The sequence below is a fragment of the Pogona vitticeps genome, chromosome 2, assembly GCF_051106095.1.
Source record: "Pogona vitticeps strain Pit_001003342236 chromosome 2, PviZW2.1, whole genome shotgun sequence".
NCBI lineage: Eukaryota > Metazoa > Chordata > Lepidosauria > Squamata > Agamidae > Pogona > Pogona vitticeps.
The window spans coordinates 226,965,939-226,991,803 of NC_135784.1; the positions used below are offsets into that span (position 1 = coordinate 226,965,939).

Here is a 25,865-nt window from a genome sequence, read left to right on the forward strand (position 1 = left end):
CTTAGAAAATTGTTTTTAAAACATAGAATTAATTTTTAGACTGACTAACTCAGTTGAAACTTCTATAGCCAGAGGCATAAGCTAATAAGGAAAGGTAATGGCTTACTGATGCTGCATCAGACAAAGCAAAGGATTATGTGCTTTGTTCTGCTAGCATCAAAGCAATCCATTGTTTGGGTGTGGTATGAAACCTTGGGGCAATGCAATCATAAATCTGTGCTAGAGTTTATTTATTTGATTTCTATCCCACCCATCTAGACCAAGGTCTACTCTGTTGAGTTCACCCAACAGGGTGCAAAGGAAGAAGCATTAGTCAGTAGTTTTGTTTTAAAAGTAACTATATGCTACCTATTTCTACTTTTAAGAAACATGAAATTAGGAGTGTGCAGAAGGCCCCCAGCTGCTCTGCCCCCAACATCAATTCTCTTCAGGGGCTACTCAGTTCCTTAAATGAATGACCTATCCTCTCAAAGCCCATAAACAATCATCCTTCCACAATCTCGCAATACTCAATCCTAATAGTGTAATAATGTTTCAGTAAAGCTTAGTGAATGAAGCTAAAAACAAAGCAAAACCAAATATGGCAGAATGCAAAAGAGGCTATCTAAACAGCGACAGAAGTCTCTGCATACAAAACAGTACCCTGTGTTGACCTCAGTCTGAGCCCTTCTTTGGTTGGATTGTCTAGTGTTGATCTTGGGCTTTATTTATGGGGTTGCAGTTTTTAACTGTCACACTCACCTTCACCTATGATACCAACCACTGAGTCTACATTCCTTTCTATTGTCCTTTTTTCAAGTCAAATCATTGGCCCTCCTTTTAACCTTGTGAAAGCTGCATGGGATATGAAGGATCTGTTGTGTTGCTCCACCCTAGGAGTGAGGAGCACTTTACAGTCACCCTTGGAATCCCATAAATATCCTATTCAGTCAGTTTTTACACTTTTGTCCCAACACTTTGCATGTGCCTCATATTTAATAGGGACACAGCAGCGCATAATGATAATAGCTCAAACTTGTTCTTTTCCTTTCACCCTGACAGCCATATGTTTTCTGGCTTAAAGCTACATTGTGTGTACATAAGATGACTATTTGGAGACAAATCTTGTCCAAAAGATTTTTAGAAGCCTCAATTTAATGATGCCCCCAAGAGAAACATGTCCTTAAAAAAATAAGAGTACTGTTCAGAAAACTCTGGGCAATACACACAGCATTTCCATCATGTCATGACAAGCCATCCTGACTTGTCAATAGTGTCTGCCATATAAAAAATTGCAGCAAAATCAGAGACATGTTTCCTGTGATGCTTTTTGCAGCTGTTAAAAAAAGAATGTGTTCTTTTAAGTGCACAGTATAGACTCCAGTTTTTTTTTCTCTATGTATTTTAACACAAAACAGCACTATATACTGTATCTCATCCTGTTCATAAACATAAGCAGCTTGGTAGACAGCTGTTGTGCTCACCCTGTTTCTAAGAGATTGTTTTATTTGTGTGTTTGTTTGTCTGTTTGTTTGTTTGATCTATATACTGCCCCTTTAGTCAAAACACTACTCCGGGAAGTTTATAAATTAAAATGTAGAATCCTACATGACACAACATATTCTACAGCCGATGTGGCAGTTCTCCAACATAATCTAAAATTCATACAATAACCAAAAGAAAGAACAAACAAAAATGCACAAGGCATTGAAGGTAGCTTTATATAATTCTGTATTCGCTAATTTCCAGAATATCAGGAGTGAAGGATCCTGGCATATCTCACTTTGAAATGTATTCCAGAGATTGGGGGCCACCACCAAAAAGGGCCGATTCCTTGTTACTGCCTTTTTGGCCTCCCTTGGCGAGGCCTTTTTAAGCAACATGGATTGAAAGGAGTGGGTAAAACTGGCAGCTGCTTCCTGAAAGAGATGTTCTGACAATATTAACAGCTACGACACTACTGAGGCCACAACTGTGACAATTCTGGCAGGTTTTGGATTTCAGCGTTACAGACAAAAATTTTAATAGATGGAATGAAAGATAAAATTAGCTTAAAGATACACTGACTGCCAGTGGTTGGAAATGTCATTGTCTTTCCAGAAACCATTGTAACTGTATGATATTTTTCTTTTCTAGTTTTTTTATTCTTTTCAATGGGGGTAGGATTATGAGGAAGGGAATTTAGGGTATGGATAGGGAAAGGGTAAACTTCCAGAGACTGAGATATAGTACATTTACATCAACTTGTACAATTATACTAGAAAGATAAAAAGAAAAAAAGCAAATGTTCCAGTATTACTATATTTACTAATCTATCTTTTCCCTAAATGGACGTTTACATTCTTCTTGAATCTATGCTTTCCAGGCTATCTTTCAAGTCTAATTATGAAATTATTCCCTATATATTCACCAAACAGAATAAAAGCCTCCTCCTGTGTTTTACATTTCCCACACTATTTAAAAACATTTTATATTCTTTTTTAAAAAATGTTGGCATTGTGTACTATCAGTATCTCATATATTATCTATAAAATCTTATCTGCATTTTCTTTAATAGTTACTTATTTTTGAACATTAGTATTCTACCTTTTTATACCCATTATATCCCACAGTCTTTATCCATTTTATTCATTTAGTCCATTTTTATTCTTAAGGTTTTCTTTCCTCCTCCTGGATCATCTTGTTTCTACAGTGCGCATTCCTTTAGAGCTCCTCCTTTGCTCTTCTGCTCTAGCCGAGCTTCTTTCTGCCTCTGATCTTGATGGTCCACTTGATTTCTCCTCTTCTCATTTCTCATCTGCTTTTTTCAGATTTTTTTTCTCCTTTTTTATGCCCAGGCACTCTTCTGCCTTCATTTTTGAGTTAATATAATATAAGTTAGTAATTGTATGATATTTTTCAATGCCAAAACAGCAGACTATGAGATAAATTGCAGCCAGCCTAGAGTGGCTGTAAATCCTGCTTTAGGGAGAAGAGACCTCTATTTGAAGAACTGTTCTCTGTTTTCGGTAACAGATGTCTTCCTTTTTGGTGACCTGTAAGTGGCCACCTAGAAGGGACGTGGTGGCGTTGTGGGCTAAACTGCAGGAGCCTGTGCTGCAGGGTCAGAAGACCAGCAGTTGTAAGATCGAATCCACGCGACGGAGTGAGCTCCCATCACGTTGTCCGAGCTCCTCGCCAACCTAGCAGTTCGAAAGCATGTAAATGTGGGTAAATAAATAGGTACCATCTCAGTGAGAAGGTAAAACAGTGGTCCCTAGTCACGCTGGCCACGTGACAATGGAAACTGTCTTCAGACAGGCACTGGCTCTGTGGCTTGAAAAGCAGGATGAGTCGGACCCGACTGGACTAAAAATGTCAAGGGGAACCTTTACCTTTACCTAAGTGGCCACCTTCTCCCACCAGTGAGTTTCCATAGCCAAACAGAGAAAGCAGAGGTTTTGATTGGTCAATGTATCTAATTAGTCCTCTCTCCCTTTTAAATGTAAAATGGTTCTGGGGCAGGGTCATTTTGTGAGAAAAGATACAAGCCACACTTAGATGGCCCTACTGATATATGGTAGGATATGGCGTGGCATGTCAACTCTGGCTTCATCTGGGCTAAAGGAAGCAGTAGGTTGGAATGGGGAAGAGGAGGAACACGTCCTGGGAGCCCTTGACAGCAAGATGCATAGGACCTCAGGGTGTTCCGGACTCTGTTCAGCCCTGATGCTGGATGTGATGCTCAGTCTTCATTCACAGATTCAGAAGTGACAGGGTATGGCTAATGGCAATGCATTCTCAATTGCACAAGTGTATTACTTTGTAAAACATAAGGAGATTATTCAGCATCTAATGTGTGGAATGCCTGAGTAAATTCAGAGCAGTCTTTTAGGCTATACCCAAGGCCTAAACAAAAGGACATGTCAGTCAGTTAAAATGGCTGGATTTCTAGATTAGAGAAAATGTTAGGAGAATATTGCTAAGCAGAAGAAAAGCAAAATGATGGAGATAGACTTCCTTTTTAGATCAAAACTGTGCCTACAGGTCTATTGGCCAAAAGATTCAGTGTTGCATTTTTTTTTTTATTATTCTGTGATTTGTGGTCTCTTAACCACTGCTCAGAAACCTTCAGGCCAAGGACCGAGAGACTATGCTTTTCACAGCCGACATATATTTAGAAGGTTAAAGGAAAAATTATGAGGGCACTTGGTTGGGCAGATTGACTGCTTTTTGCGTATTATGTAGCGTATTACAGAATATGGCTTCTTCTAATATATTGCTAAGAACGAAGAAGAAGCAGGTATGATACTACATACTGGTAATTCTTATTTTATTAAGTATATCAGGCTACCTCACAGAAATGAATAAATAAATTGAATGTCATTGTCCAATTTGTAAAATAAAATATGGAATGGAGAGAAAACAGCTAATTGACACACACACACACGAGTACTGACTATAAACAGTGCAGGTATAATAAGCAGACAACAGGATGGTAGTGGGGGAGAACTGGGAAAGTATATTAAGTAAAAAAAGAAGCACTTTTCTCTTTTAAATGAGTTCTTTTCTATCTCCTTTCCACTGTAGCAATATAATTATTTCCTACAGACCTACGCCTGAATCGAGATATGAACCACACTCAGACCCTTTCCTAATGTCACTAATTTCTTGAATGAAGCAATGGGAGTAATGAAACTATTCACAAATTTACAATGCTTATTAAGTTAAATCAAAGATGTATGCATTCAGCTTGCTGAGGCTGAATCTAAATGTTACTGATCCTGTGCCATGAAATTGTAATACATCATCAGAAAGAAGACATTTGAAAATATTCTTGCCATCTGTGAGCAGCCCCCCCCCACTCCATGACAAAACCGAGTAGTTGCTGAAACATGCTCTTTATTGGAGCAATGTAACTTTTAAAGGGCCATTTCACTCAATGGGAATTACTTCTGAGGGGTTGCACATAAGATCACATCATTACTATAGAATATTTGCCTTTGATCTTTGAGATCTGCTGCCTGTCTGATTTTTCTCTACTTGATCCTTGGACCATCTTGCTTCTTTTAATTGCCCACTCCAGTGGCTCTTCATTTCATATATCATATACATATATCACATATGAGATGGATTGACCGAATAAAGGGAGTCATATGGCCTTGAAGTTGTAAGAGCTAAGCTGGACTCTTGATTGTAGGACCTTTAAGAAGACACTGATTCATAAGTGTGACAGCCTCCTCACACGTCACAGAGGAGGTGTCACGTCACTCTCACATACACACACTTTATTCACGCTGCCACCAACCATTCCCTCATAAATCTCTTCAGACAAATAAATGATTTTTAAAATAAAAACATATGTTTATTTGTGAGAACAAAAGGAATGGCAAATCACTTTATCAATTAAAATAAAAGGCAATCTGAAATAATAAAGTACCCCCTCATACACTCTCTCTCTCTCAGACCTTCACTAACACAGTACCTCATAACAATGCACATGCCCTAAGTCCCGAACCAGACCCTAACCAAGTCCCTATCTGACTCACTCATCATTCACTCCCCCTTATATACCTTAGCTCCTCCCTCTGAAGTCCCACCTCCTGTCCTGCTATAGGCAGATGAACTCCAGCCATAGCAATGACAGGCAGGTGACACCATCGCAGCCGTCACAATAAGGTCACCATAATAACAACAAAATTTAATGGCAGTCCATTTTAAGTGGAGCTGAAGGTTTGTGCGCACATGTGCACCTATAACAGAATAGGCGCAATCCTGCTATGTACATTTTCACTGAAGTAGCCCAGATTGGGCACTGGAAATATTTAACTTCAACTGATGAAAAGCTTCCTGTCCCACCCTTCCTGATTCCAAGGCTCCCTCGGACTCCCTTTTGCCTTGGGGAAGCCTTTAGGAGCATCTGGATGGTCATGGTGGTGGGGCTTTGATAGTCAAAAGTTGCTACCAGATTTGCACTGCTGGTCCTGATCCCACTGTCACCCCCTCCCCATCCCAAGACTACTAAAGGATTCCCCAGGACAAAAGGGAGCCCTAGGAAGGTTCAGAACCAAAACGTGAAGGATAAGAAACTTTCATTAGCCTAAATTCAATATTTCTATAACCTAATCTGCTTTATGCAAGCATAAATTTGCACAGCAGGAATTTGTGAACTATCTCCTACAGTACTGTATTACAACAGAAGAGCAAGTCAGATACAAAACACGTTAAATATAATAGGCTTATCTATTGCAAGAAAGTAACTCACCTTTCTCATACTCTTTTCATTTTGCTGCTGGTGGTGCTGAGATGTCCTTGATCTTGAACAGCAGAGAGGTCTTTCATCAACATGACTGAAAATTAGATCAAACATAGTTTGAAACAGATGGGTTTGCACTGTTCTTCTCCATATTCATTGTTCTGTTCATCACCACACTGGACCTTTTGTATTTGTACTTCACTTCATACTCTGTGCATCTATTAATCTAAGATACCCTGTCCTGCAGAGTTTGGCATTCCTTCCAGAAAACATGACTGCAAAATTTCAGAGAAATCCTTTGAGATTTATCACAAGTTCAAGTTTATTGTATTGGCTGAAAACCGTCACAATTGTTTAAAAATACAAATACAATGGTGCCCCACATGACGACGATAATCCGTTCCAGGAAAATCGCTGTACAGCTAAATCATTGTCATGTGAAAAAAAATCCCCCAATGCATCCCCATTAATGCATTCCAATGGGGAAATACCTCGTCGTCCAGCGAAGATCGCCCATAGAGAACCGCCGATCAGCTGTTTAAAATTGCTGTCTTCTGAAGCTTCTGTCTGGAAAACAGCCATTTTGCAAAAGGAGGGAAGTCATTTTGCGCAACCGGAAAAATCATCGTTTAGTGAACAAACAGTTCGCGAAGCAGGGACCTAATCAACGTAAAGCGGATTTCCCCCATAGGAACCATCATTTTGTGATCGCAATAGTAATCACAAAAAAGTCATTGTCAAGTGATTTCGTCGTTTAAAGAGGTAAGTGTCTAGCAGGGCACCACTGTATGATTAAGTTAAATCATGATAAAATCACAGACATATAAAATAATAAGAGACCCTTCATATCTGGGAGTCCCTCACACAATTGATTGCGATGGCTCTCAGGAAATTAGCGTGGATGTTTCTGGCCACTTTGGCAAACAGCGCGGTTCTGTATGTAACACATGGGTCACAGTCCAAAAGTAACCTGACCACTTTTATCTGTGGGCTTTCCTCCTATAGGGCAGCCAAAATGTTACCCAGGAACTTTACTCTAGGGTTTTGATAGAGCTGACAGTTGAGTAAATAGTGGACAACATCCTCTATCTCATCTGCTCCGCAAATACATAGCCTTCAATGCTTAGGGACATTCATGTACCTGCTAAGATAGCGATTGGCATGGTTTGAAAATGAAGTTCTGTGAATGTGGTTCTCAAGGAGGCAAAAGTAAGTGTATGTAACTATTGCGCCCTTGAGTGGTTTGTTTTTAGCAGATGATACAAGTGAGAAAAATTTGAAGTCTATTAAGGCTAAGTCCTGGTCATTATCCAATTTGTAGATCCAGTCTCTTAACATTCTTTTAACCCCAGGAAAAAAAACAAAAATGTCTGTGGAGAGGGATTTAGATGTTTGTTGTTGTTTAGTCGTTTAGTCATGTCCGACTCTCATGACCCCATGGACCAGAGCACGCCAGGCCCTCCTGTCTTCCACTGCCTCCCGGAGCTGTGTCAAATTCATGTTGGTAGCTTCGATGACACTGTCCAACCATCTCATCCTCTTTAGATTTAGATTTTAGTAGGGTTTGAACTGAAGTTGCCCAGCTACCACTCTTCCATTGCTCTACCATGTCTATCAACCTCTTATAATAGGAGAGTATAGCTAGAATTGCCCTAGAATGGCCACTGGTCCCATCACCTCCTGACAAATAGAAGGGGAAGATATGGAGGTAGTGACAGATTTTACTTTTTTGGGCTCCATGATAACTGCAGATGGTGACAGCAGCCATGAAATTAAAAGACACCTTCTTCTTGGGAGGAAAGCGATGACAAACCTCGACAGTATCTTAAAAAGCAGAGACATCACCTTGCCAACAAAAGTCCGCATAGTCAAAGCTATGGTTTTTCCCATAGTGATGTACAGAAGTGAGAGCTGGACCATAAAGAAAGCTGACCGCCGAAGAATTGATGCTTTTGAACTGTGGTGCTGGAGGAGGCTCTTGAGAGTCCCCTGGACTGCAAGGAGAACAAACCTATCCATCTTGAAGGAAATCAACCCTGAGTGTTCACTGGAAGGACAGATCCTGAAACTGAGGCTCCAATACTTTGGCCATCTCATGAGAAGAGAAGACTCCCTGGATAAGACCCTGATGTTAGGAAAGTGTGAGGGCAAGAGGAGAAGGGGACGACAGAGGATGAGATGGTTGGACAGTGTCATCGAAGCGACCAACATGAATTTGACCCAGCTCCGGGAGGCAGTAGAAGACAGGAGGGCCTGGCGTGCTCTGATCCATGGGGTCACGAAGAGTCGGACATGACTAAACAACAACATCATCAACAACAGCCCTGGCTTTAATGGACACCATATCTGTCTCAGTTCTAAGAAAAGCTGCCACAGTCCCCCGGGGTGCTGCAAGGATGTGCCTCAGAAATTTCTCTCCTGCTACATTTATCACAAGTTTTCCAGGAAAAGACATCAGTGCAGAGAAATCTTAATGTGAGACAAAAAGACTGATCCCTACCCCCACTCGGTTCCTCTCCAAGAGTGAGAAGATATGAGATTCATGTCACTAGTTATTATACATTTATTGACAAACCTGATGGAGGTATTCCTGACAGAGAAATCAGGGCACAGAAAATCAGAGGGGCAGGAAATGTTCTGTAGTGGATTCTCATACTCCAGATTGGGTTATGGAAGGAACGAGAGAAGGAAGTCCCATGGCACTAGCAAAAGTCCACCACTATTACACGTGGTTGAATACTGCAATTTTTATCATATTTCTTGAAGCTTTATTTTGTGAAGTGGCCAGACAGCTTCAGATATTGCAAAGTATGGAAATATAATGAATAACCAAACAAATGAAAATATATTCCTTGCATCCGTATTCACTGATTCATAAACTCACTGCAGAGAAGAGCAAATATATCACTACCAAATATTCCTGCATGGTAGTGTGTTATTTTGAAGATTATTGATTGTGCCCACCATCCATCCTGTCCACTGTTATGGGTGCCTAGTAGGCTGGTCTGTGGGTGTGTGTGCAGAAAGTTTTTTAAAGGAAAGAAATAGCTTATTTTTGTTTCATTATATTGTTGTTTTTTGCCATGCAGCGGATTATGTCAAAAAGCAGAGCTTAAATTTTAAATGTGGCCTCCATAGAGTAGTATTTTTGCACAGTGCCATGGTAGGAGTTCAGTAGCTCAGTGGTAGAACACGTGGATTGCATACAGGAAGTCCCAGGTTCAGCTCTCAGTGTCTCTTGCCTGAAGCCATCAAGAGAGGTTGACAGGGTGAGTGCTGTTGGACTAGGTTGATCAATGGTTGGACCCAGTATGAGTCAGCTTCCTACATTCCTAAAATACAGTTTGTAGATGTTCTGACCATGGGAGGATATTTTTATTCATTGTTACGATTACTAAAGCAGTAAGAGCTGTTGGAAAAGGTTTAATAATGGCAGCCAAGAGTATTGAATGGTAGTCACAGATGAGGTCTTCTCATTCTTCCCTTTTTACAACATGCCTTGCTCACCAATTGACCTGCTTAATAAATGAAGTGTTCTGCTAAACTGTGTTGGTGGAGTTGACCTCCTTGCCACAGGTCAGCAAGCCAAACTAAAGATTTTTAAACAAAACCTTTCAAGCTACTGTTAAATGGAATGGTCACCAACATTTGGCTACAGGGGAATCCCATCTCAGTTACTTCTAGGAAAACACGCATTTGTTTCCCACTACAGATGTTTCCCAGGTAGGGGGAGAGGCATGTGTTGCTTCCTCGTTTCCTAGCACCACCAGTTTCAGAAGGTTAACAGGACTGTATTGAGTGTAGTACAGTTTCCAGCTGTTTTAATCCTTGTTTCAAAGTTCATTGCAAATTGATTTTCATAAGACAAGTATGTTTTTCGTTTACTGGGTGAGACACCTCTAGAAACCAAACTGACAGAAGAAATGTTTCCTCTTATAACCAAGCAAACAGCAAGAGCTTAGGAGGGATACATCACGGCGTGTCATAAACTTGACATGTCTTGTCGTTTCTTCAGTGCTTCCTGGAAATGATTGCTCTCTCACTTTTCACATGTGTTTTTGATTTTTGCCCCCCCCATAGTTGCTATATAGATCATTTGTTGCATTTATCTGCTTCCTAATATTTTCGTGAAGTATTCCAAAAAACATATATTTTATTCCAATGCCCAAGGAAGCAATAGTACTTCACATGGTGATATTATTTGATTTGTCTTGTAGCTTTGATTGCATATATATATATATATATATATATATATATATATATATATATATATATATATATATATATATATATATATCCCTGAGTGATTGCTTTACTGAATTATTCCTTAAATTGTCCATTCCTCCCTTTTTTTGCTTTCATCCCAACTTGAAAAATACGGTTTAACATTGAAGGGATGAATGTGAAGTATGACAGTAGTAGTAATAACAATAGGAGTAAACAGTTATAGCAATAGAGCAGCAGCACTGAAGTGACCAAACCAAGTAATCTGAATACAATAAAGAAAGATTCTGACACCAGCTTAAAACATATAAAAGACAAGATATAAAAGAAAAGGGAAGTTGGCTGGGGAAAAAAGAGCTTAATGAATATGAAACCGAAACTAAGAAAAGATGAATCTGAAGGACATGTTTAAAAGTGGATCTGAAGGAAAGGTAGGAAGTGAACAATAGAGCAAGAAGCAGGGAGTTCTAGCATCATGGATTCAGCAATGGAAAAGGCAGAAACTAGAAAATGTCAGTAGAACATAATATAAATGAGTAATAAACGCTGTTTGGGTTGCTTGGTGAGTTGGGTACCTGACTGCAGGGCTAGATGTTAGGAGTTCTGATTCCCACCCATGGGAGAAAAGCCACCCTGTGTTGCTTTGGGCAAGCTTTACAATCCCAGAGCATCCTCAGAAGAAGGGAATGGGAAACCTGAGTACGTTACCCTCAAGAAAACTTGGAAAGGGTTGCCATAATCCAAACCTGGGTAAAGTGTGGCCCTCCAGATGTTCCTGAACTGCAAATCCCAACATTCCTCACTGTGTGGGCTGGGCCCAACTCTCCTCACACTATTGGCTGTGTGGGTTCGGCCCAACTCTCCTTGCACTGTTGGCTGTGTGGGCTAGGCCCAAATCTCCTCACACTATTGGCTGTGTGGGTTCGGCCCAACTCTCATCACACTATTGGCTGTGGGCTAGGCCCAAATCTCCTCACACTATTGGCTGTGTGGGTTCAGCCCAACTCTCCTCGCACTATTGGCTGTGTGGGCTAGGCCCAAATCTCCTCACACTATTGGCTGTGTGGGTTCAGCCCAACTCTCCTCGCACTATTGGCTGTGTGGGCTAGGCCCAACTCTCCTCACACTATTGGCTATGTGGGCTAGGCCCAAATCTCCTCACACTATTGGCTGTGTGGGCTAGGAATTTTGGGAGTTGCAGTTCAGCAACATCTGGAGGGCCGCATTTTGCCCATCCCTGCTAATCAGAATCAACTTGGCAGCATCATGTTTTGGTGGGGTTGTTTTTGTTTTTGTCTTATATACCATCAAGTCATTCCTGAGTTAAAAGCAACCTTAACAGGGTTTTCAGTGGAAGTGAGATATTTAAGGACTGGCTTTATCAGTCCAGCATCTCCAGTAGTTTTCATGACAAAGTGGGTATTTGAACTCTGGGTTCTCTGATTATACCACCACACTGTGTGTGTTGTTTTTAAGATTACAGTATTGTCATTGAATAAGTCGCTGACTGGAGGAATCTGGGATTCATAGTCCAAAAGGACAAAATTTCCAGTCTGTTCCAGTGTTATGAACTTGAGCTGTGGAAGAGACAAGAGCAAGAGAGAAGTGAAAGAGAGCAAGGAGGAAGGGCTTCCATTTTTCTACTGCTGGGAAGGATACAATGATACAGCTTTTTTCCCCCAAGAAGTCCCATTGTATCCTGGGAAGGATACAAGTCATTGTATCCAGGACTGTAATCAGGTGTTTAGCTACTGTAGCATTTTTTGTTTGTTTTTGAAAGGTCACTAGGAAATTAGCTAGAAACTGCAATGATCTTGTTAGTAAGCAATCATCCTTATCAGTTACTTTTTAATTAGGAGGCAAGTAGGTGATAGCATCACAGAAGAACCAGGACTTGCTCATTTTAGAAATTCTAATGTTTGAGGCTGTTTGGAGGCTTGTCACTTGAGCCCCTTGGTAATTCCCATTAAGCACGTCCAAGAATGAAATTTGCTACTACCTATGAGCCTGATTACATGGGCATCCAGCTCACTATTTGAAGCATTGCAGGGACAGGCTGGTTTACTCTTAAAGATGGTGAACAGGCAACATCTTTGCTAGAGTTCCCCTGTTCATCCCCAAAGCATTCCTATCCTCACCTTTCTGGCCCCTGTCAAGGGGCTTTTATATTTTTCATGCAGGTAGGATTGCTCTGGCTTGGGTCAGTTCCAGCACATTAAATTGCTAAAATCAATCCAAAACAAACCTTCCAGCTTGAATTTGCCAATATTGTGAAGTGGCTTAATAAGCAAGCCACTTACCGGTTTATATAATGGTAAATTAAACACTTCCCCTGCTCAGCAAAAGAAAGTGAAGTGGAAAGAAACATTGTAAAAATGTATATAAACAATTACTTAATGCACTGCATAAGTAATAAAAGAATTAAAAACATATTTTCTTGTTTTGTTTTAAAGGACTAGGCAAGAAACCACCCAGAGTTGAATCTGCAATGGTGGCTAGGGCTGCAGGCAACTGGCCTTTTAAGAGAACACAAAGAAAATACTTTTTGAAAATAACTGTTGCAGTGCATCATTGATAGTCTATACAAAGTTTTTTTTAAAAGTTTTTTCCTCCTGCCCTCTGCCAAGCAAGGGAAGTGATTGATTTACCAATATACTGAAGTGGTTTGCTTATTAACTCTCTTCACAATGTTAGTAGGAACTATCTCCATGTGAATGGTCGATCTTGGTTAGATCATTCTAATCAAGCCTGACTGTTCCTAAATGTCCCACACTAACTCACTTCCTGCTGGTAAAACAGCCACCCATGTTATTCCAACAAGAATTATAGGGATAGACCCCCCCAAAAAATCAGAAAATTACCTTGAACTTTTGAGAACTCCAGAGTAATTCAGTAATGATTAAAGGGTGGGAGAGACAACTGGGTACTTATATATCACGTAACATACAAAGGGTTACCATCTAAATTCCCAGCAGCCAGCAGATATGGTGGTTGAGAACTAGTTTGCCCAACCCTACATTTCCATGTATAGATTCCACTTGCAAGGTGTTCCTGCTAGTGATTGGAAGCAGCAGTTTATGTCATGGTCCTCCACACCCTGCACCTTTGTGTCCCTTAGTATCTGCTCCAGAGGTCTGGATAAACTATGGATCAATGCAAAGGGGCATAATGAGCTACTGAAGAAAGGGAGAAGAAACATCCTTGCTCTTCTGCTAGCAGAAGGTTTGTCAGGTCGGAGCTCCTGCTGTGTATGGAAGGAGCCCTTCTGTGAACAGAATCCATACCAAAATGTTCATCACCCTATCTTTTCTAAAGAAAATGCTGAAGCAGAATCTGCACGGTACTCCATACTGGATGTCAATGAGCTAATGAAGAGAGTAGAAGAAAAAGAGTAAAACAGTTGTATTGTCCTTTTCAGCAAACTTTTCTTTGGCAAAATGTTCTATATGGGGGCTTAAATCAGTCAGTGCTTCTGAAATTTTAATGTTCATTATATTCTGATCCTAATTGTCTTATTTGTTGTTTGTAAAGGTTTTGCTGTGAATTAAATTAGTATATTTGACCTTGCAAATTTCCATGGTTAAGAGGTGGGAGTAAACATCTAAAATTACTAATGTATATACTTACATTATAATTATTCTCCACCTGAAGTATTTGCTTGATCTTGCATTTCTTCAGCATTTCTTTCAAGTTTCAGTGACAGGTGACTGATAAATATTTTTTGTCTTTCTTTTAGGTCTCAGGGTGGAGAATTGGGATCTGAATCCAAATCTACATACTCAGGGTAAGAGCAGTTGTTTCTGTTACATTTTTGCGGTGCTGTAATCTTAGCATTTATATTCCAGTGGATTGGTGTATTGATCACAGACTAAGAACAGGCAGGTTGTTTCTATCTGAACATCTGTTGAGGTAGTAGAAAAGGAGGTGGCATAATTTTGCAATTGCTTTGTTCAGAGAACAGAATAAATGACATATGGTTTTGTCTAGACCATTTCCGAAAACAGTGTTTGGTTCTTTTCTAGTTAATCTGTCTGTCATGCTTATTTCTTCTGGTCTGTTCACGGTGCCTGTGGGCCTGAAAAACATCACCTATAATGAACCAACATTTGACAAGGGTTGTGAAGTTGGTGTTGGAAGTTCATGTTGGATGTATGGTTTTGGAATTAGTCTAGTCATGTGGTTTTAGAATTAGTGTCATTTCAGAATAGATTTTTTAAAAATGACTAACACAGAGACAAAGTTTCATAAGCAAATTGCAGAGGTTCTGTTGGCATAGATTTCAACTGTAGACATTAAAAGTCTAATCAAAAGTCTCTATTAACCATATTCAAAGCAATTTACACAACCAAATTTTCATGTCACCGCTCCCAGAATGAAGAAGGTTTCTTGTTCCAATGGGATCAAAACTACAGGCATGTGATTACTATAGACATTAGAATTACATACATTAGACATAGATCATTGCACTAAACACATGTTGGTCACAATATTGTGTAATTTTAAATGTGAAAGTGAGCCATACTATCAGTGGAGTTTACTCACTGTACCTAGGATTGTAAATTGACATTCAACAAAGTCACTGTTAAGGTTGGATTAACACCCTTAGCACAGTTTTCAAAGTGTTCTTCAGTGTTTGAGATTGTTCTTTAGGATTACAGGTAATAAACACAGGTGCTTGTTTACACAAAAAAAGTTGCTCTAGTTAGCATTCCACTGAGATAAAGCTTATAAGGTAGCATCATTTGTATTATACAAATTAGCTGTCATGCATAGCACATTTGGGCAGACAACAAACCCCCCAAAGAACAACAAAGCCAAGCTCATGAGAGCCAACCTATCAGCTTTGTTTTGCAGTTTTGTAGACTGAGGGGGAGACAGCAGTACTGAGTATATTGATATTGATAGCGAGGTGCTGCCTAATGAGGTCACTGATGGGTTCAAAGCGCTTCCATGGGAGAATCAGATCCTGATGCTCAAGAAGGTAGAGGCACCAAAGCAGGAGTTACTGGCCCTAGCCGAACCCTCTCAGCCTAGGAGCACTTTTGAAGGCCTCTTACTCCCTCAGGAGTTGAGTATCCCCAACATTTCTAACCTCAGTGAGCCCTCTGTAAGGATGAACGCTTGCAAGGGTAGGATCCCCCCACAAAAGAAACGTACCCACGCAGAGCCGCCTCTGGAGCTGGTATTGCTCCCTGACATGTCATCCACTTACACCCCAGCGGGCCTCCTGTCATCAACCTCTCCACCGTCTATTGGTGCCCAGTTTGTTGGAGCAGCTCAAGGATTGCAGGATGACCAGTCAGGACATGGCAGCAGGGGCTCCAATAAATCCTCTCAGTCATCTGCCCCACCTCAACAGCATAACATCAAAGAGACTAGGCAGAGCAAGGAACCCCTGGCACCACTGCAAACATCCCACCCTACTTCAAAGTCAATCAATGTCAGCGTGGACATTTACGACTGCATGAAGCTCAGTGGCTGCCCCATGAACCCACCAGTACTGCTAGAATCCTTGGCTACCCCTGCCGTAGACAACTTATCCAGGTTGGACCTTCATGCAGACAGCCTGCCGCTGAACCTGATGGTGTGTGCCCCACTGTTGTCTGCCAACTGACACACTGCCCACTCACATAGAGTCTGTCAATGGGAAGCCTTGAGTCATGCCTTATATTATCTTGATCTTAGGTTTCTAGAGATCCTTCTTCTGCTAGCAGGAGACTTCAATGCTAGAGTAGGTCAGGGTGAGGCCATATTCGATCGTGTATTGGATATGTCTAGTGATGCCTCCCTGCTACATCATTATGTCCCAGAGAGGCAGTCCAAAGACCATCAAATCAACGATGCGGGGACACATTTGGCAAAACACTTGTCTACTTAGAGGCTTAATTTGGCTAAATGGCCTTACAGAGCTCGACGACGATGGTGTGTTCACATACATTCCCGCCCCCATGGATTCAGTACAATTGACTATATCCTGATCCCTGTTTCCCTAATACCATGTGTGGCCAAATTCCAGGTAGGTGAGCCCCTTGCTAGCGACCATCTCCCCTTATGTTGTAGTCTTGCTCTTGATACAGACTCTATAGTTTTGCCCAACACGGCACTTCATGAGTGCCCATTGATCCTGCCAAGAATTAAATGGAATCACAGAGCAAAGTATCTCTTCGGAAAGTGAAATACCTCACCATACATGTCCACTGTAAAATGCAACACCATTTTAAATTATTTTAAAACATGAAACATTCATCAACAGCTTTGTCTCAACAATCATGAATTTATGTGTGAAGTTGCTAAGATGCTAGAGTGTAAAGGAGCCCTCTGTCTTCCATTATGGATATATTCCTCCATCTAACAGAAGTTCATTTGCAGCTTGGCATGGGAAGAGGAGATCTACTGAAGTCCGTGTCTGTTGAGGAAGCTTAGTATGAAAAAAAACACACACACACACCATAGCCTAGCTACTGTGCCTCTGTACTCTATCACTCTGCTTCTGGATCAACAGTGTTCAGTTAAAGACAAAGCATGATGGAATGGTCCTGATGAGGAAGAGCACACTTACCAATCCTGTAGTGTACGAGGGGGTGGAAGAGTTTCCGGAGACTAACTTGAAGGCACATGGGGAAATTACACTACTTTGGCAATAAAGAGAAATGAGCTCATTAGCTCCTATCTGTTATATTGAATGTGGAATACTGACATAAATTATACGTCAAAAACTTAATTCTAAGGAAGGCAGTACCTTTATTAAAGCTAACAAAAATTCCACATGGATATGCATGCTTACAGGTTCTCCAGAATTCTTCTTTGGATTATGTCTTTCACAAAATATTGGGGCTAGTGCAAGGACCGATTTTGTTTTCATGGACCAACATAGCTTATTTTTGCTGTTGCATTGATAGCACAGAAAATACGCAGAGTCCTTTGAAAAACAGGTATGTGGTTCTGCACAGTTTTGAGAGGAAACTATCCATACATATTGTTTGTTAAGGAACAGATTTAAACACCTACAAGGTGCTATTGTTTTCCAAAGTCACTAATGATTCCTAAATGATTTAAAATCACCAGTTGCCTCATCAAAATCGCATGGGATATAGGCCATCAAAAGGATGTAGATAATGGCCAGGAAATCTTGCTTTTTAAAGTCAGATGGACTTGGCATTCTGCCTTTTCATTATTCCAGTGTTCGGAGTTCTCTCTTTATAATAAAATGGTACATAGAATGACTGCATTAGGTTAATCCCTAGATTATAGGATAGAGCCAAAATGAAAAGGTTTCACAACTTTAATTTTATGTAGTCGCGGAAGGGGGAAAGATGTTTAAAAGGAGCAAGTCTAATTCAATTATATAAACTTTAAATGGAAGTACTTGATAATGTCAGAAAGATTAGCTTCTTCTGGTGCAGCATAAATGATGAGTCTATGAAGCAAAAGACAGTTCCAAAATTCAAATTCAAATGGGCACGAAGGAACTCTTTGTATAACCTGGCAGAAATGCAGGGAAGTCTTATGTGCACCATTACTTAAGCAGGTCTTGCTCATAAAATAAAAATAGAATATAGTTGGCATATTGCAGACAAAAAAAAGCAAGTGATAAAAACTACCAGACTTGGCAGTTGTAATATATGTGTCATTATCCATATATTTTCAAAGTAAGCAGGTGCATTAAAATTATGAAGGAACTTGAGGGTGGGATATCAAGTCTTCATTACCATCATCATCATGGACATTCTGCCTTTTCTTCAGTGAATTCAAGGCAGTTTACTTGTCTGTATTCCTTCCTTCCTGCTTTACCTGTGCAATACTTCTGTGAAATATATTAGGCTCAGAAAGATCAACTCGCCCAATATCACCCAGTGGGTAAGAACTAGTATCTGGATCTCCCAGGTTCTCTTCTAGCAACCTTCCCACTATACCACACAATCTTTTTTGTGCTGCATACATCACATTGCGTATATTCATGTGATGATTCAGATGTGTTATTTAGACCTCCTCCTGTGCATGGCTGGTCAGAAGTGAGTCCAGGTGAATCTGTTCAGACCAATTAATGTCACAGAAAGTACACCCTTACATTAGTACAATCCCTCTGACGTTTGTTGTCCATCTTCAATAAAATGGATCTGTGACGATGTATCACTGTGTCTCAGCAATTTAAATCAAGAATTCTCATGGAGCTTTTTGAGATGATCATAGACATCTAGTCTGCTGCTTGGTTGTATCGGACTGGATTTGGTTGTGTGTGCAATGCTGGTAGCGGGGGAGGAGTTGGGAATGTGTTCAGGTGCCTGTCATAATGCCGTTTGTGGTCCCACACTATGCATGTGTGGCATAGAAATAAAGTGAAATTTATTTACTTACCTCCCCAGACCCTTTGCCACACTGGGCTCCTCAATGGGTACATATAGATGTTCAGGACAACTGTGACATTCTAACTGATGAAGGAAGGAAATGTCACAATGTATATGTGAGAGAAACCAGATTGAGGGGCTTATATAAAAATAAAGAGGGGAGTTATGTACTGTAGGCCTAAAAAGTGCAAAACAGTAATGTGGGTTTCCGGTAGTGCTGAAATGACTGATGTTTTATGGGGGAAAACAACAAACAACAAAGATATTGTGATGTCAGTCGAAACATTTGACAAAAAATTGTGAAATTATGTGGTTAAAAATCAGGAAAAGGCTTGTGTGGTCCCCAAAACAATACAAATGCACAAACAGGTGGTATTTTAATAGACCACTAAAAATATATAACAAAATAAAAAACAGTGAGCTTCCAATGATAATTCCTCTTCCTCATGCTCCAAGTACCTGTGGCTAGTTCCAAAATTATATGTTTTTATTAAAGTCCCAAACGTTTAACAGCTGCTGTTGGAGGCAAGATGTATCTTCTTAGATAGATATAGCTGTAGTCTGCAAGAGGCCAATTGGTGGAGAGTGTGGCTTCAGTCCCTTCTTCAGCCAGTGATTTGAAATTTATCACCCATCTTTCTAAACAAAAGGTGGCCAAGCATTCTGGCTCCCTCTCATTCAAGGGTGTGAATTCATTCACTTTAAAAAAATACTACAGGATGTCCATGCAGATATATCCTTTGGTTGTATCTTCCCAATTCCAGCTGCTTTACTCCAAATAAATGCGTAGCTCATTGCATCCAAGTATCACAAACCAGATAATAATTGCTGTCCCAATCATTTAGCATTAGCCAAAGTTTTAGAGAAAACCAACATTTATTGGCAAAATATATGTACAGTATATGATTGTACATATTGTACACCTACACCTATCATTCAACAAAATCACTGATTTGTAGTTTAATATGAAATAACAGTATCAGTGTATACATACATGGAAAAGTTTCTGGAGATATGTAGGATTGAGGGAGGAGAAACTATTAATATTACAAGTCAATTCTACATTTCAATCTGTTCTTTATTCCCACTCTGAGAAATGCTGTTTGGAAGGAGGTGGAATGAGTGGGAGATTGCGTCATGTTAAGCTTATTGCTAATGACAGGGTGGCCACCTTTGGTTCTGCCAGTCCATCACAAGCTGTGCAATTCATCATTTTGTTTGTTTTCTGTTTTAAATCCTTTTCAGCATGCTGCATCTTCCAGATGCTTCCCACTCATAAGAGCAGGGCTTTGGGTGTTGAAAGAAGATCCTGCAATTTTAGAAGCTCACTCCTGGCAAGTAGGCGTAAATGTAAAAAGCGGGGGGGGGGATGCTACCCCTATCTTGTTCCTTGTCTTTTTTACAATAGATACTGGTGCTGTTTAGAAGACATGACTCAGAAGGAGCAGAAAGATCTGGTCTGGGCTAGCTAGCTGGGAGAGCAAATTCCCCTCTGTGATGGCGTGAAGGGCACCTGAGTGCAACAGAGCTGTGTGCAGCATCCCCTCCTAGGTGCCAAAATGTCCTGTGGTATTAAGTGGTACCATTGTGATAACTGATTATATATCTTTCCCCCAGTTGCAGCCTGTTCTCTGTCAGCCTCAGAAGTGCAGTAACTGTATGAAGTGTTTTAGAACATTCCCAATATAAGTGTACCAGAAAAACAAAGAATTTAAGCTATGAATTATTGGGTGCAAATACCAGAGTCACGTAGTGAAATAAGGACCATACCTAATATGTGAGTGTAAGTTATTGTTTTTTATTAGGCTGACATGTCTGAGTATACATTACTCATTTTACAATATTCAATTTTTAATTGGAAATATGTCTTCATCTGTTCAAAGTAGATTGTCGACAACATTCAGGTGCAGCAACCAATAGTAGCTGTCTGAATATTGTCTTGCCTTCTTTGTCATATTATTTTACAATTCTTATGTCACTGACTTTTACAATAAAATGTACAAACCATTAGCTAACTTAGCTTTTAGTATCTTAAGCATAAGGATTTAAGCCTTGTCTTTACACAGGAGGCTGAGGAAGAACAAAATTATTCTTTGTACCTCACAAAGAGACTGTGGTATTTTTGGGTGCTCTTAAAAAGAGAATTTTGTTGTTGCTATTGTTATGTTCAATTTAAGTAAAATTAAGTAAACTATTAAAACATACTACAGTATAACCAAATGGGCCTTAAAACCGCCACAGGCTTTGAAAGGGATAAAGAAATCCCCCAAAAGGATTGGATTGTCTGTTCTCAGCTTTGCAAGTTTGGGTTAGATACCATCAATTTCCCTAACTGAAGCTGATTCAGCCAATGGTTAAATAAGAAAAATCTAAACTTTGTTCAAAATTCTGCTGTGCAATTATGCAGAACGTGTAAATTTTGAAGGTAAATTGTCATAAGTTAAGAAATCTCCAAAGGCATTATAAGTTGCATGCTATATAAGCAATAATATGCAATAATATTTGTGGAAATTTCTTAACTTGCAGCAATTTGTTTCAAATAGTTGCACCTTTTAAAAAAACATTTTATTTTTCAATCTATCTATCAAACATTCATGTGTGTATTTTAGTATACAGCATTGGCTACTATCATAATAATCCTCTGAGTATACAATGTTCTCAAAATCCTCTAGAAATATACCTAATAAAAGTAATTCTGGTTCGAAATCTATATAATTTTGAGGTGATTTAACCAACAAACTTTGTATTTTATACCAAAAATAACTAAGTAGGTTTCTAACACACAATAGATATTATCTAAAACATTTTATACAGATTTTCTTCATAGAATTGTTTAGCTATTTCTATCTCCACATTTTCTATCATGTCTATATCAATATCGTATCTAATGTATATTCATTAAGTACTATTTGTTTTGCCCCATCCTTAATCTAGCTTCAATTTACCTTAAGAACCACCGTGTTATGCCTTTACCCTGATTAATGATCCCTTATTTCAGCTTAATTCCCTTTTTTAATATATAAGATATGACCCTTTAGAAGTTAGGCATATACATGCTTTCAACATTGAGGGCCACCTTACTATGTTTCCCTTTTTCATCTTAATTCTAACCCTAGAGCCGAGGAGAATTTTAGCTGTGTCAAGGGGAGAAAATCAGCAGAATTAATTAAAAATAGCCTGGAAGATCTATTAGAGATAGATCAAGTGCCTAAAGATCTATTGGAGACAGATCAAGTGTATAAAATGTTTTCAGATGACACAAGGGATGGCAGAATGTTTAGAGACATAGAAACAAGAATTGGGAAAAAACAAATAAGAGAAGGAGAAAGATGTACTTAGAAAGATGCCCTAGAATAACTGTCCTATTGGTGCTGATATTTTGGATTTAAAGCCTTTCCCTGTCTTGCAGACCCCAACAACTTCCCTGTGCAAAAGAGAGTCCCCAGCAGCCAAAAAATATCACAGCAATTGATGACATAATCAGTCTTACATGGCATAGCTACACAAACATCTATTTACTCAATATCTATCTTCACACCTTCATTACATTACTTTAATAAAGATCATACTGGCCCAAATCCTGTTTGTTTTTTCCACATACGCGAAGGCTCATTGCACACACAGTAGTCTTTTTATATCTAATGCACTTCATTTGAGGCATTCACTGTCCCCTTCTGTATCTGTAAACCCTGTTGTATTTAATGGGGTAATCTTGGCTTGCATAAGTATAACCCAGAAATTCATTCATTCATTCATTCATTCATTCATTCATTCATTCATTCATTCATTCATTCATTCATTCATTCATATATATTCCATTCCATAAATAGTATGCACTATTCTTAGCAGTTTACAACTGTAAATAAAACTTATACAAATAAACAATAAAATTTAAATATTTAACCAAATAATTTAAATGGCACCATGGGCAATTTTCTATATAACTCACAGGATGAGAAGCGCAAAAATAAACAGGGTCAGTATGGAAGGTGCTCCCTGAAAAGTAGCAATTTAAATTGCCTCCTAAATGTTAGCAGGGAGGGGTCCAGGCATAGCTCCACTGAGAGCTGATACTGCAAAGCCAGTGCCACCACAGAGAAGGCCTCACTTGTTTGATGTCTATGCTAATCTCAGTGCTCCCCCAGTTTACTCTTCTCACACTATCCATCCAAGCCAAAGTTGAAACCCATCAATAAACTGTCCTACTCTTGTTTTAATTTTAGTGGGGAAAGGCCATCATATATTTCATGTTCTATAAAACCTAGCTGACCAAAACAAAAGCTGCTTTTTTGGACAAGGTTATTGTCACCAAAACTGAACCAAAAACCACCTCTTCCACCCCTTTGTTACAGTATAAGAGATGAGTAGATTTGTCAAGCTTGATTCCACTGTTGCTTTAATTTATCATGGCTACCTTCATTTCATTAACCTTTCACACTAGAATATCAATACTATTTTATTTTTTGGTCCAGAAAACAATATGTATGTACATACTTTCATTTGTATGTTTCACACTCTACGTATTGATTGATTGATTGATTGATTGATTGATTGATTGATTGATTGATTGATTGATTTGATTTGATTTGATTTGTATCCCGCCCATCTGGTCTGGTTGACCACTCTGGGCGGCTATTGTATACACATTTCCCTGATATACACGCCTGGATATATATTTACAAAGGTTCAACGTTTCGTGCGATTTTTTTCTAAATATGCAAATTTTTACAAGTGAGTTTTTTTTCACTGAGTAGAACATTTGCATGTGCATTTTTCAAAACAAATATTTTTCTGCTCACTGTTTTCAACTCTATGCGTATGTGCCCATTTCCAAATGTATACCTTTTTAAAAAATATGTAAGAAAAGTCGTTCGTTTTTCGTTTAGTTGATGTTGAGTTTCAGACTGTTTTTTGCACTCTCCTCTTTCACCCTCATTACAAGGTTCTTTAATTCCTCCTCATTTTCTGCCATCAGAGTGGTGTCATTTGCATATCGGAGGTTGTTGATATTTCTTCCGGCAATCTTAATTCCGGCTTGGGATTCTTCCAGTCCAGCCTTCCTCATGATGTATTCTGCATATAGTTCAATAAACTGGGGGACAATATACAGCCTTGTCGTACTCCTTTCCCAATTTTGTACCAATCAGTTGTTCCATATCCAGTTCTAACTGTTGCTTCCTGTCCCACATATAGGTTTTTCAGTAGATAGATAAGGTGGTCAGGCACTCCCATTTCTTTAAGAACTTGCCATAGTTTGTTGTGGTCCACACAGTCAAAGGCTTTTGCATAGTCAATGAAGCAGAAGTAGATACTTTTCTGGAACTCTCTGGCTTTTTCCATAATCCAGCGCAAGTTAGCAATTTGGTCTCTAGTTCCTCTGCCTCTTCAGAATCCAGCTTGTACTTCTGGGAGTTCTCAGTCCACATACTGCTGAAGCCTACCTTGGAGGATTTTGAGCATAACCTTGCTAGCGTGTGAAATGAGTGCAATTGTGCGGTAGTTGGAGCATTCTTTGGCACTGCATTTCTTTGGGATTGGGATGTAGACTGATCTTTTCCAATCCTCTGGCCACTGTTGGGTTTTCCAAACTTGCTGGCATATTGAATGTAGCACCTTAACAGCATCATCTTTCAAGATTTTAAATAGTTCAACTGGAATACCATCACCTCCACTGGCCTTGTTGTTAGCCAGGCTTTCTAAGGCCCACTTGACTTCACTCTCCAGGATGTCTGGCTCAAGGTCGGCAACTACATTGTCTGGGTTGTCCAGGATATCCAAATCTTTCTGATATAATTCCTCTGTGTATTCTTGCCACCTCTTCTTGATGTCTTCTGCTTCTGTTAGGTCCTTCCCATTTTTGTCCTTTATCATGTCCATCTTTGCGCGAAATGTTCCTCTAATATCTCCAATTTTCCTGAACAGATCTCTGGTTTTTCCTTTTCTGTTATTTTCCTCTATTTCTTTGCATTGTTCATTTAAGAAGGCCCTCTTGTCTCTCCTTGCTATTCTTTGGAAGTCTGCCTAAGCAGTAAGAAAATAAGTCTCCCTAAGCAGTAAGAAAAGTACATCTTGTGAAATGTCTTTTGCCATACATCCTTGGTAGACAGTGTTTTGGCATTGCACAAAAGCTCTCTGGGATCATAGTGCGCAGCCTCGCTGATAGAAATAAGTTTAAATCTCCATCTGCAGCTCTGAAGACTTGCCACTTCTAGGCACCAAGAGAACTGCTGTGCTGTGTAGCGGGAAAAGATTCTCACTGAGGCCTAGCCACTGAAGCCATTTCAGTTACCTGGACTCCCTAAGCAGTAAAACTTTTGTTGTATCACAAACGAGCCCATAGTTGATCCTTGCTCCAGATATAGAGCCAAACCTTGGATCTTGGTAGGTTCTAGATGATGTGAGATGACCGATCCCAGATGACCTCTCCATTTTTTCCCAGGCAAGAGTTATTTCCTGTACAAGATCAGCCGTGAAGGAGAGTTAAGGGAGCCATTGAAAAGGGAGTTTGACCTCCTTTCCCTCTGTTGCTACATAAGGATTTTTTAAAAATAAAAATTGACTAAGTAAAGAAGAAAAAGGAATAAAAGCAGCATGGAGCTTGCTCAGTCAAATGGTTTAACATAACCTTTAAGCATGACAGGTACAATTATTATCCTGAAAAGACTATCTTCAATATTTTTGCTGCTGTATTCACTATTGCATGAAATATTATGCACCTCCAATTCCAGGTATACTTCAGTACTAATGAAATGTATGAACATTACAGGTGAAATCAGAGACATCTTTTGGGGAAAACCTTGCGGTTCATAGATTACCAATTTCCTTTCTGTTCCTTGTGCAGTAAGCTTCAGTCATCAGAAGCCTTAGGCAGCTTTAAATCAGGAAACTTCATATCAAAAACTTATAAAAAATGTTCTATAAGAAATCTGATTATCTTTATTGTTTTGATATATTCATGCAGCAAAGAGAAGGATTTCTCAGCTGAAAACAGCTGATTTGGGTGCAACAAAACATCATTGTCAGGAGCTGCCACATCCAAGGTCAATAGCCATGACATACAATCTCTAGTTCAGAAGGAATGA

The 25,865-nt window shown here is 39.5% G+C and overlaps 1 protein-coding gene across 48 annotated transcripts in view; it reads left to right on the forward strand.

Annotated features, from left to right (window-relative positions):
* Positions 1–25,865, forward strand: part of PTPRD (protein tyrosine phosphatase receptor type D) — a 1,767,834-nt gene that overhangs the window by 666,311 nt on the left and 1,075,658 nt on the right. For all 48 annotated transcript variants that reach the window (XM_078384988.1, XM_078384990.1, XM_078384987.1 and 45 more), the window contains exon 6: positions 14,175–14,222. The gene's annotated coding sequence lies outside the window, so the exon portion shown is untranslated. The remainder of the gene's footprint in view (positions 1–14,174; positions 14,223–25,865) is intronic.